This window comes from Ranitomeya imitator, chromosome 1, assembly GCF_032444005.1.
Source record: "Ranitomeya imitator isolate aRanImi1 chromosome 1, aRanImi1.pri, whole genome shotgun sequence".
NCBI classification, from domain to species: Eukaryota; Metazoa; Chordata; class Amphibia; order Anura; family Dendrobatidae; genus Ranitomeya; species Ranitomeya imitator.
The window spans coordinates 983,843,418-983,856,433 of NC_091282.1; the positions used below are offsets into that span (position 1 = coordinate 983,843,418).

General features: G+C 47.1%; 1 protein-coding gene across 1 annotated transcript in view; it reads left to right on the top strand.

Annotated features, from left to right (window-relative positions):
• The window catches only part of ADAD1 (adenosine deaminase domain containing 1), a 225,461-nt gene that overhangs the window by 16,366 nt on the left and 196,079 nt on the right, over positions 1-13,016 (top strand). The gene's annotated exons all lie outside the window — the stretch shown is intronic.

Consider the following 13,016-nt stretch of genomic DNA (forward strand, 5'->3'; position numbering starts at 1 on the left):
TCTTTAAACTTATATAACACATGAAATCTGTTTCACATGCATTTCAAACTTGCTTATAGCAGCATGTTATGCTACATTACAGTGATTTATTAATGACCTACAAACGCGGTACCTTCCCTTTAAGTGATAAATTTACTGTAGTAAAATGGTAACATAAGGCTTTTAATCATTATTATGATACAATATTCAAGCCATTTAGATAGAAGATAATATGTTTTTTGGAATACAACTTAAAGGGAGGGTGCCGTGATTTTAGTTTTTGTATTAATAATTATTGATTATATAATCAATTATTTTTAATACAAAAGTAAATGTACTACTTTCATACTTTTTTATTTATTCATTTTTACTTTTACCACTGGAGGCTGCCATTTTCATTAGTGTGGGTGTAAGTGTCTGGGCCCGACACTTGCACACCTCACTTACGGCAGCCATGGGCATAGGAGCCAACGGTCGGACTCCGACCGCATCTCTTTCATTGAGGCTGCTTCTCCTGCCTCTCAGCTGTGACTTGGGCACGCCCACTGAGCTGCAACGTCACAGCTGTGAGAGGAGATCGCGGCCATTTTGTTTATTTTCCTCTGTCATCGCACACACAGCTCAGTGTGTGCGATGGCAGGAGCTGCCAGGGAGAAGCTGTTGCTGGGAAGCGAGGGTCCAGGGTAAGTATCTGCAGCCAGGAGCTGTGATTGCAGCCTGTACTTAGTATTACAGTACAGGCTGCAATCACTGCTCACTGCCGACCTGTTCAGAGCAGGGAGATCATCACTGCTCTGCCCTGAACATGATTCAGCACTTCCTGGGAGAGGACTGAAGGTAAGTACAGAGTTTTTGTTTTCTTATGCATCTACCACTGCTACCAGCCCCTATATACCACCTACCAGTGCTGCCAGCCCCTATATACCACCTACCACTGCTACCTGCCCCTACATACCACTGCTACCTGCCCCTATATACCACCTACCACTGCTACCTGCCCCTAAATACCACTGCTACCTGCCCCTATATACCACCTACCACTGCCTCTATATACCACCTACCACTGCTACCAGCCCCTATATACCACCTACAACTGCTACCAGCCCCTATATACCACCTACCACTGCTACCTGCCCCTATATACCACCTACCACTGCTACCTTCCCCTATATACCACTGCTACCTGCCCCTATATACCATCTACCACTGCTACCAGCCCCAATATACCATCTACCACTGCTACCAGCCCCCATATACCACCGCTACCTGCCTCTGTATACCACCGCTACCTGCCTCTGTATACCACCGCTACCTGCCTCTGTATACCACCGCTATCTGCCTTTGTATACCACTTACCACTGCTGCCTGCCTCTATATACCATCTACCAATGCTGCCTGCCTCTATATACCATCTACCACTACTACCTCTGTCCTGTGTAGCTAATCCTGTCCTGTGTACAGTATCACACAAGATAGGATTAGATACACGACTCAGCACAGTATCACACAGGACAGGATTAGATACACGGCTCAGCAGTCAGTATCTAATCCTCTCCTATGCACTCCTCTCCCCCCTGCGTGTCTTTCCCCATTGTGGTTTATTATTTTTGTTGTGGGAGATGAGGGAGTCGAGGATTATGCGTTCGGTATGGTTTAAAAAAGATTAGTAAAGGACTTTATTCTGGCCGAGTCTTTATTTACAATACATGTGAGATCTATGTGGCGGCATTATGGGTGATCTATATGGCGGTATTATGTGAGAAGCATATGGTGGTATGTGAGAACACTGGCGGTATTATGTGTGATCTATGTGGTGGTATGTGTGATCTATATGGAGGTATTATGTGTGATCTATATGGTGGTATAATCTTCAGAAAGGGGACCCATTCTAGGGTGGTTCTGGCTGATCACCTGCACACGGGTCTGGGGTCATAGAGGGGGCAGCAGGACATAGAGGGGGCAGCAGGACCTACGTTAGGTGCAGTCAGGGGAGGGCTGGTGAGGCAGCTGAAGAGAGGGGTCTCATTTTTATCGTTACTATATGGCTACATTTCACCCCTGCTTCCCATTGTAACCCTGTACTGCGCCTGTCGCCTCGCTTTCATACATCGCCAGGACAGGATCTGAGGAGGGGAATGGGGTCCGCATGCAATGTCTGGCTCAGAACAGGCCATCAATCAGCAGAAATGTTTCCTGGATTTCTGTGGAGCAGACAGTCCATCCATGTGTATAAAAGACAGCACTCTATGTACAATCCCTGGCTGCTCCGCACACCAAACAGGGGGCCCCTATAGACCAGCACACTGCTCTCCTGAAATACTCTGTGCTGCTGTCACCCTGCTCCCTCCACATATCTTCCAGAATCCTTGCTGCCTGCCATCCTCGGTGACTGTCTACTTGTCAGTATAAGGCTGCTTTCACACTAGCGTCGGTACGAGCCCGTTGCAGTGCGTCAGGCCGACGTACCGACGCATGCTGTGAAAGAAATGTCCGACGTGGGCAGCGGAAGCAGTCTTAAGACGCTTCCACTGCCCCATTGTAAGGTCTGGGGAGGATGGGGCGGAGTTTCGGCCGTGCATGCGTGGTCGAAAATGGCGGACTCGACGCACAAACAAACGTTACATGTAACTTTTTTGTGGCGGCGGTCCACCAAAACATGACGCAACCGTCGCACGACAGTTGCGACGTGTGGCAATACGTCGCAATGCGTCGGTAATGTTAACCTATGGGGAAAAAACGCATCCTGCAGACAACTTTGCAGGATGTGTTTTTTTTCTCCTGAACGACGCATTGCAACTTACAGCCAACGCTAGTGTGAAAGTAGCCTAAGGCTGCCATCCACTAGCAGTATTTGGTCAGTATTTTACCTCCGTATTTGTAAACCAAAACCAGGAGTGGGTGATAAATGCAGAAGTGTATATGTTTCTTTCTATTATACTTTTCCTGTAATTGTTCCACTCCTGGTTTTGGCTTACAAATACTGAGGTAAAATACTGACCAAATACTGCTAGTGTGACGGCAGCCATACTCTGCAGTCACTAACAAAATGGCTGCTCACTGGGTTCCTGAATATCATCCTCTCTAATCCCTTAGCAAACACCCAGAAGGGGGGGAGAGGAGACATCACACACGTCAGCAGACTCCGCCCATAATTACTGCAGTGCAGTAATGTGAGCTATTTGTACACTAGGTTTTTCTGAAATTTCAGCAGCTGCTCCCCCTAGTGTTTAAAAGTGGAAATTCCAAAACTTTTCAAATTATTTTTCATATTTTACTAAATTATAAACAAATGATAATATTTTTTAAGAAAATGTAATCATTAATTCTTTACATTTTTACAATTTCTGAAAAAAAATTTTTTTTGATGGCACCTTCCCATTAAGAACAAAAAACATTTGCGTGTTTGCAATTTATTATACACTGTGCAGTAAGTGGGGAAAAAAGTTTTCAACAAAAATGTACTGAATAACATTTGTGCAGTCTAAGAATTTGTTCTGAGAAATAGTAACATAGGCCGAAAAAAGACATTTGTCCATCCAGTTCAGCCTATATTCCATCATAATAAATCCCCAGATCTACGTCCTTCTACAGAACCTAATTGTATGATACAATATTGTTCTGCTCCAGGAAGACATCCAGGCCTCTCTTGAACCCCTCGACTGAGTTCGCCATCACCACCTCCTCAGGCAAGCAATTCCAGATTCTCACTGCCCTAACAGTAAAGAATCCTCTTCTATGTTGGTGGAAAAACCTTCTCTCCTCCAGACGCAAAGAATGCCCCCTTGTGCCCGTCACCTTCCTTGGTATAAACAGATCCTCAGCGAGATATTTGTATTGTCCCCTTATATACTTATACATGGTTATTAGATCGCCCCTCAGTCGTCTTTTTTCTAGACTAAATAATCCTAATTTCGCTAATCTATCTGGGTATTGTAGTTCTCCCATCCCCTTTATTAATTTTGTTGCCCTCCTTTGTACTCTCTCTAGTTCCATTATATCCTTCCTGAACACCGGTGCCCAAAACTGGACACAGTACTCCATGTGCGGTCTAACTAGGGATTTGTACAGAGGCAGTATAATGCTCTCATCATGTGTATCCAGACCTCTTTTAATGCACCCCATGATCCTGTTTGCCTTGGCAGCTGCTGCCTGGCACTGGCTGCTCCAGGTAAGTTTATCATTAACTAGGATCCCCAAGTCCTTCTCCCTGTCAGATTTACCCAGTGGTTTCCCATTCAGTGTGTAATGGTGATATTGATTCCTTCTTCCCATGTGTATAACCTTACATTTATCATTGTTAAACCTCATCTGCCACCTTTCAGCCCAAGTTTCCAACTTATCCAGATCCATCTGTAGCAGAATACTATCTTCTCTTGTATTAACTGCTTTACATAGTTTTGTATCATCTGCAAATATCGATATTTTACTGTGTAAACCTTCTACCAGGTAATTAATGAATATGTTGAAGAGAACAGGTCCCAATACCGACCCCTGCGGTACCCCACTGGTCACAGCGACCCAGTTAGAGACTATACCATTTATAACCACCCTCTGCTTTCTATCACTAAGCCAGTTACTAACCCATTTACACACATTTTCCCCCAGACCAAGCATTCTCATTTTGTGTACCAACCTCTTGTGCAGCACGGTATCAAACGCTTTGGAAAAATCGAGATATACCACGTCCAATGACTCACCGTGGTCCAGCCTATAGCTTACCTCTTCATAAAAACTGATTAGATTGGTTTGACAGGAGCGATTTCTCATAAACCCATGCTGATATGGAGTTAAACAGTTATTCTCATTGAGATAATCCAGAATAACATCCCTCAGAAACCCTTCAAATATTTTACCAACAATAGAGGTTAGACTTACCGGCCTATAATTTCCAGGTTCACTTTTAGAGTCCTTTTTGAATATTGGCACCACATTTGCTATGCGCCAATCCTGTGGAACAGACCCTGTCGCTATAGAGTCCCTAAAAATAAGAAATAATGGTTTATCTATTACGTTACTTAGTTCTCTTAGTACTCGTGGGTGTATGCCATCCGGACCCGGAGATTTATCTATTTTAATCTTATTTAGCCGGTTTCGCACCTCTTCTTGGGTTAGATTGGTGACCCTTAATATAGGGTTTTCATTGTTTCTTGGGATTTCACCTAGCATTTCATTTTCCACCGTGAATACCGTGGAGAAGAAGGTGTTTAATATGTTAGCTTTTTCCTCGTCATCTACAACCATTCTTTCCTCACTATTTTTTAAGGGGCCTACATTTTCAGTTTTTATTCTTTTACTATTGATATAGTTGAAGAACAGTTTGGGATTAGTTTTACTCTCCTTAGCAATGTGCTTCTCTGTTTCCTTTTTGGCAGCTTTAATTAGTTTTTTAGATAAAGTATTTTTCTCCCTATAGTTTTTTAGAGCTTCAATGGTGCCATCCTGCTTTAGTAGTGCAAATGCTTTCTTTTTACTGTTAATTGCCTGTCTTACTTCTTTGTTTAGCCACATTGGATTTTTCCTATTTCTAGTCCTTTTATTCCCACAAGGTATAAACCGCTTACACTGCCTATTTAGGATGTTCTTAAACATTTCCCATTTATTATCTGTATTCTTATTTCTGAGGATATTGTCCCAGTCTACCAGATTAAGGGCATCTCTAAGCTGGTCAAACTTTGCCTTCCTAAAGTTCAGTGTTTTTGTGACTCCCTGACAAGTCCCCCTAGTGAAAGACAGGTGAAACTGTACAATATTGTGGTCGCTATTTCCTAGATGCCCGACCACCTGCAGATTTGTTATTCTGTCAGGTCTATTAGATAGTATTAGGTCTAAAAGTGCTGCTCCTCTGGTTGGATTCTGCACCAATTGTGAAAGATAATTTTTCTTGGTTATTAGCAGAAACCTGTTGCCTTTATGGGTTTCATAGTATCACCTCCATCAGATCCTCCTTCATAGATGACCTCAAATCTGACCTAATTATTTTAAAGGTAACCTGTCAGCAGTTTTGGCCGATATAATGCTGTAGATAAGCCCCCAGTCCGACCTGCAAGATAAGAAAAATAAGTTTATTATTCTCACCCAGGGAGGTTGGTCTTACGGGTTCTGCAGGTCTGCGTCCGGCTCCTCCCATCTTCTTGCTATGCCACCCTCCTATTGCTTCATCGCTCCCTGGCATCGCGTTCCTGGTTAGGGCAGAGTAAAATACTGCAGTGTGCAAGTGCTGGGCTGCTCTAACCTTTCCCGGCGCCTGCTCGGTGCAGTACTTTGCTCTCAACGGGACATGAAAGTAAGGCTGCGCAGGAGCATGATGCCGGGGAGCGATGAAGCAACAGGACGGCGACATTGCAAGAAGATGGGAGGACCCGGACCTGCGACACCCATCACACCATATCACTACGGACTGTCCCCCGGGTGACAATAATAAAATGTATTTTCTCCAGTCACCTTCCACGACAGCGGTACTGGAGGATGTCTCCCCGCCCTAATGGGGGACAGGAAACACAGAGGTTAAATACCCTCCCCTTCCTGCCACCTCCAGTGTTTTTCCTGTCCCCTATGGGGCATGAAGAGGTCCTGCGGTAGTGCTGCCGTGGACGGCGATCGGAGCACTCAGAACCTTACCTAGCCGGGCAGCCTGGGTCGGGATGTTTCTCCTCCCTGCGGCGCTGCTCCCGTCTCCCCACATGGTGTGGACTCGGGACCCCTCCTCCGCTCCTCCCGCGCTCCTTCGAGAGTAAAGCGGTGTGGTGCGGCCGGGGTCCCCGCGCGGCTCCCCGGCATTTCCTCCTCTCCTCGTGGACGCGCGAACCGGAAGTACCCGAACTTCCGGTTCACGGCATGTGCGTTCCAGCGGTGGAACGCACGTGCGTCGTGATACAGTTCTGATGGCGGCATAGTGGTTTTTCCACTACGCCAGGAACCGGGAGGAGGAGCACAAGATTGGACGCAGCTTCCACGGTATTTAACCCTGGTAGTCACCTCCAGGTAAGGCCCCCTGTCTGTCTGACTGGACTGCAGTACTGACTGACCATGGATGGTGACAGACCTGTCTCTGCTTCTGCCGAGCCCTGCGTCCTCCCTCCTACCGTGAGTAGTGGGTTAAGGTCCCTCTATCCCGGTATTCCTTAGGGTGCATATACTTAGTCCCCCTTCTCTCTCTTTTAGGGAGACAAGGCCTCTGCCCCTAGGAAGGCCAGATCTTCCAAGACAAAATCGGAAGATCGAAAATGTGGTGTTTGTGCATCAAAGCTACCTTCTTCTTACAAGAAGAGACTGTGCCAGCCCTGCACTGATGAAATAATTCGCTCAGAACAGCCATCCTTGTTCGAGAGCATTAAATCCCTCATTAAACAGGAAGTTCAGTCCTCGGTATCGGCCCTTTCCCAGTCTCTGTTACCTCCGCCACCTCCTCCTAAAAAAAGGAAGATGGCAACGGTTACTTCTGATTCAGATTCTGGTGAACTTCATTCCTCCGGCTCGGAGGATTTGTGGGAGAATGAGGGCTCCACTTCCACCCCCAAAGAGGAGAGTAAAAAATACTATTTTTCCTCAGAGGACATACATGAGTTGATTAGTACGGTCAAGGGGACAATGGGCGTTGAGGAGGAGGAGGAGAAGCCATCAGTGCAGGATGAGATGTTCGGCGGGTTAAAGCCTAAAAAATTAAAGGGGTTTCCTATACACGAGAATGTACAGAGTCTCATTCTTCATGAATGGGAATCGCCCGAAAAGGGTCTTACTGTTCCCTCTGAGCTTAAAAATCGTTTTTCTCTCGATGGAGACGTCTCTCTGTGGGATACCCCTAAGGTAGATGTGCAGGTCTCTAGAGTGTCAAAAAAGACAACCCTCCCTTTCGAGGATTCTTCCCAACTCAGAGACCCTATGGACCGCAAGATGGAGAGTTTACTAAGAAGATCGTGGGAGACTTCTACCAATCTCCTTAAAACAAACATTGCGTCCACCTGCGTGGCTAGATCCCTATTCCGTTGGCTCTGCACGCTTGAAGACCACCTTACCCAGGGAACATCTAGGGAAGTAATCTTAGATTCTCTCCCGCTTCTCCAGAAACTACGGGCTTCCTCGCCGATGCTTCGGCAGAGTCCGTAAGAGTGGCTGCCAAATCTGCAGTTCTCTCTAACTCAGCCAGAAGAGCTCTATGGCTTAAGTCTTGGAGTGGGGACATAACGTCCAAAACAAAGCTCTGTGCCATTCCCTTTCAGGGCCGCTATCTGTTCGGGCAGGCCCTGGACGATATTCTGGATAAGGCAACGGACAAGAAGAAAGCGCTTCCGGAGCAGAGAAATCCGAAGAAACGTTTTTTTCGTCCCTCAAAAGAACAACCCTTCCAACGTGAGTTCAAAGGGAAAGGCAAATCAGGACGCTGGAGCTATCCTAAAGGAGGGAAAGGTAGGAACATCCTGGTTCCCCAGTCCCAGCAGACCCCGGACAAGCAGTGACTACGCCCAGGGCGTTGGGGGGCGTCTCTCGAGCTTAATCAACCAGTGGAGTTCCATTTTGTCGAACCAGTGGGTACTCGACACTATTCAGAATGGACTAAAATTAGAGTTCGAGAGCCCTCCCCCTCACCACATAAGGATAACCTCATTACAGAGTCTCAGCCCTCAGGGCGCATTCCTTTCCGGCCTTCAAGACTAAGGGTACCGTCACACAGTGGCATTTTGATCGCTACGACGGCACGATCCGTGACGCTCCAGCATCGTAACAATATCGCTCCAGCGTCGTAGACTGCTGTCACACTTTGCAATGTACGACGCTGGAGCGATAATTTCATGACGTATGTGCGATGTAGAAGCCGTTGGTTACTATGCGCACATCGTATACAATATCGTGCACACCTTTGTTACACCATCCGATCATGCCGCCACAGCGGGACACTAGACGACGAAAGAAAGTTTCAAACGATCTGCTACGGCGTACGATTCTCAGCGGGGTCCCTGATCGCAGGAGCGTGTCAGACACAGCGAGATCGCTGGAATGTCACGGATATATCGCTGGAACGTCACGGATCGTGCCGTCGTAGCGATCAAAATGCCACTGTGTGACGGTACTCTTACTCCAGGAAGGAGTAATTTCCCCAGTACCTCAGCAAGAAATTGGCAGAGGACACTATTGATAATAATCAACTTGAAACCCCTGAATCAAGTAATAACCTACAGGAGGTTCAAGATGGAATCCGTCAAAACAGCGATCCCTCTGATAGGACAGGACTGGGCGATGGCTACGGTGGATCTGAGGGACGCTTATTATCACGTCCCAATCCATCCAGAATTCCGGAAATACCTAAGATTCGCAATATCTCAGGATCGGGAGATAGTACACTACCAGTTCAACTCCCTTCCCTTTGGAATCGCCTCAGCTCCTAGAGTCCTTTACAAAGATCATGACAGAAGCCATTATATTCATCCGTCTTCAGGGGATCTGCATAGTACCCTATCTAGACGATCTACTCATTGTCGCTCCCTCAGTCTCCCGCCTCAGGGCGGACTTAACAAGATCTCTAGAAATCCTAAAGTCGTTGGGTTGGATCCCGAATCTAGAGAAATCGGACCTACTTCGCTCCAGGAGGAAGAAGTTCCTAAGAGTCCTTCTGGACTCGGAGGTGAGGAGTTCCTTTCTGCCCAGAGAACGTCAACTCGATCTGGTACAGAAGATAACGGCATTCAGAACCCTGAAGGCTCCTACTCTACGACATTCCATGTCTGTGCTGGGATCTCTAACATCTTGTATCCAGATGGTATCTTGGGCTCAAGCCCACACGAGAGTCCTCCAAACCCATGTCCTATCATCCTGGGACGGACAGCAGAGTTCTCTTTCCAAGAGAATTTGCCTTCCCAATCATGTCAGGGCATCCCTGACATGGTGGCTACGGCTCAGAAATCTCCAACGGGGGGTCAGTTGGGATCAGATCCCGCTAAAGACACTAACATCGGACGCCTGTCAAAAGGGATGGGGAGCTGTAGTCGAGGGAACCCATTTCCAGGGCACCTGGGCCCCAGACATCAGAGCAAGCTCTTCAAACTTCAGAGAACTGAAAGCGGTGGAAGAGGCGTTAAAAGCCGCATTCTCTATTGTTCAGGGTCATCACCATGTCAGAATATATTCCGACAATATGACCACAGTAGCATACCTTCGTCATCAAGGAGGCACAAGATTCAGGAAACTAAAAACCTTAGCCTCAAACATTTTTTCTGGGCAGAGAGGCACGTCCTCTCCATTTCGGCAGTTCACCTGAAGGGGTCAGCCAATACCCAGGCAGATTTCCTGAGCAGAAAGGATGTACATCCAGGGGAATGGTGTCCGGACCAGGAGGTCTTCCTCTCCCTGATTTCCAGATGGGGGATTCCAGAAGTGGACCTTTTTGCCAACAGTCAGAATGCCAAGCTGCAAACTTATTTCTCCCTAAATATGGCAGACAGAGCACTGGGCATGGATGCGTTCTCTCACCCATGGAGGTTCAACCTCGTTTATGCCTTTCCTCCGATCCCATTGCTATCAAAAACTCTACAGAAGATCTGATCCGAACGAGTTACGGCGATTCTAATCTCGCCAACATGGCCGGGGAGGAGTTGGTACAGCGCCCTGTTAGACATGGCTCAGGAAGGTCCAGTATGTCTACCTCAGAAGGAAAATCTTCATCAGGAACCGTTGCTGCATCCAAACCTTCACAGATTAAATCTTTCAACATGGCTTCTGAGGCCGAAATACTAAAAGCAAGAGGTCTCTCAGATGAAGTAATTTAGACTCTCCAAAACAGTAGAAAACCCATAACAAATGCCATTTATGCCAAAATCTGGAAGAAGTTTTCATCGTGGTATCTTCCAGATATTCCAGACCCATTTCATCCTAATATTGCCAAAATTCTGGACTTCTTGCAAAGGGGTTTAGAGTTGGGTCTTAGGCCCAATACCTTAAAGGTACAGATTTCAGCACTTAGCTCCTATTTCGATCAGGAACTAGCCAAACATCGGTGGATCAGGCGTTTTGTAACTTCAGCGAGTAGAATCCGTCCCAGAGTTCTCAACAACACTCCTCCTTGGGACCTTAATTTGTTCCTTAATAGTCTAACTCGGGACCCTTTCGAACCTTTATCTCAGTCTTCATTAAAGGTTCTTACCCTAAAAACGGTCTTTTTAGTGGCTATTACCTCTGCCAGACGGATAGGAGAACTACATGCCCTATCCATACAAGAGCCTTACTTGAGGGTAACATCGGATAGTATAATCCTTCGTCTAGATCCTACCTTCTTACCTAAAGTAACATCAGACTTTCATAGAGGTCAGGACATAGTGTTGCCCTCATTCTACCCGGATCCTTCTAATGTGAGAGAGGAGTCCTTCCACACTCTGGATGTCCGCAGAGTGGTCCTACATTATCTTTCACAAACAGAGTTGGAGGATTGATCAAAATCTCTTCATTCAACTCTCCGGTAAGAACAAAGGCAGAAAGGCTACAAAAAATACTATCGCCAACTGGATTAAACAAGCCATATCTCTGGCATACTCATCCCAGAATCTACCACCTCCTCCATCACTGAAGGCCCATTCTACACGGTTGGTGTCAACATCATGGGCAGAGAGAGGTGACCCTTCTACGGAGCAGATTTGCAGAGCTGCCACCTGGTCATCAGTACACACGTTCACCAGGCACTACAGGCTTGATTTCAACCGGGATTTAACTTTCGGCAGAACAGTTCTGCAGGCGGTTGTCCCCCCCCCTAGAAATTATTTGTTGATACTACTCCAGTACCGCTGTCGTGGAAGGTGACTGGAGAAAATAGAATTTTTCTATTCGCCACGACAGCACCCACTAGAGAGAGGGGATCCGCCCCTAGGAACAGGAAACCTACAGAGAGATAAAAGGGGCGGCCCCCCCTCGCTCCTCAGTTGGTTTCCTGTTCCTAGATGGAGACCCACAGAGAAGACTCTATGGATAGGAAGAGGAAGACCTGCCTGGACTACCGCCTGTACGACTCTGCTGAGCGGCAGGGGTTCCAGAAGCAGGTAGACAGAGTCGGGGGAATGATCCTGCGGGCTCCCCCCTCATCTGGTGCGGCTGACAGGCAGCCTGAAGTTATCCAACGGTCTCCCTGCTGGGACACCGTTGTGGAGACGCCGACAGTGCGGGTACCTGGTGCGACGTCCTCCGGTGTGCGTCTGGGCAGCGGTGAGACGGTTCCACGATACGAGGCCCTCCTGTCCCTCCAAGGTAAGAGGTGACATGGTGGGATGCAGCAGGCAGCGGCGTCTCCCGGCATACAGGACGCGGGCGCATGCGCAGTAGCGTCGGCGTCCCGGAAATGGAGAGGAACTTCCGGGGCACGGTGTTGGAGGTCATTTCCAGGGGAACCGCCATATTGGATTCCCCCATGTGGTGCCATTACTCTAAACGCCGGATCTGTAAGTAAAAAAAAAAAAAAAGTGGAGACAAAGCAAGGGGTGTGTACATTACTACACTATAAAGTGTAGTCAGTTAAGGCAGTCAGTGTGCCATTATGTCGTCCCAAGAGGAGGTCAGGGTGCACCCTATGGAAGAGCCATTAGTCCCTAGTGGTGAAGCCAGGAAAAGGAATAGTGGACACTCTAAAATAAGTGACTCCACTGATAAATCAGGAAGAAAATCCTCCCGTTCCACACCCCAAGCTAAGGCATCTCCGCAGCCGGTATAAATATTACGCTGGGTGAGTGCGTATATAGCTTCACTGAAGCTTATATTGATTCCTTTGCTTATATTATTTCTAGGCAAAGAGGACGGGGAAGAGTAAGCACAAACAATGTGCCATATGTACCGAACCCCTGCCTGACTCCTATCTTAAAAGTCTGTGTCAGGCATGTATAGACAACACCTTACGGCAGGAGGAATCGGTTAAAATGAATGAGATACGTCTCATAATTCGGGAAGAACTCCAGTCGTTGGGAGGTGGTTCTACTTCTTCAGTAAATATGGAGAAACGAAGGAGGAAAACATCCTCTCCTAGAGCTGACACATCAGCGGAGAGTGGGGAGGTCGACTCTGATATTTCT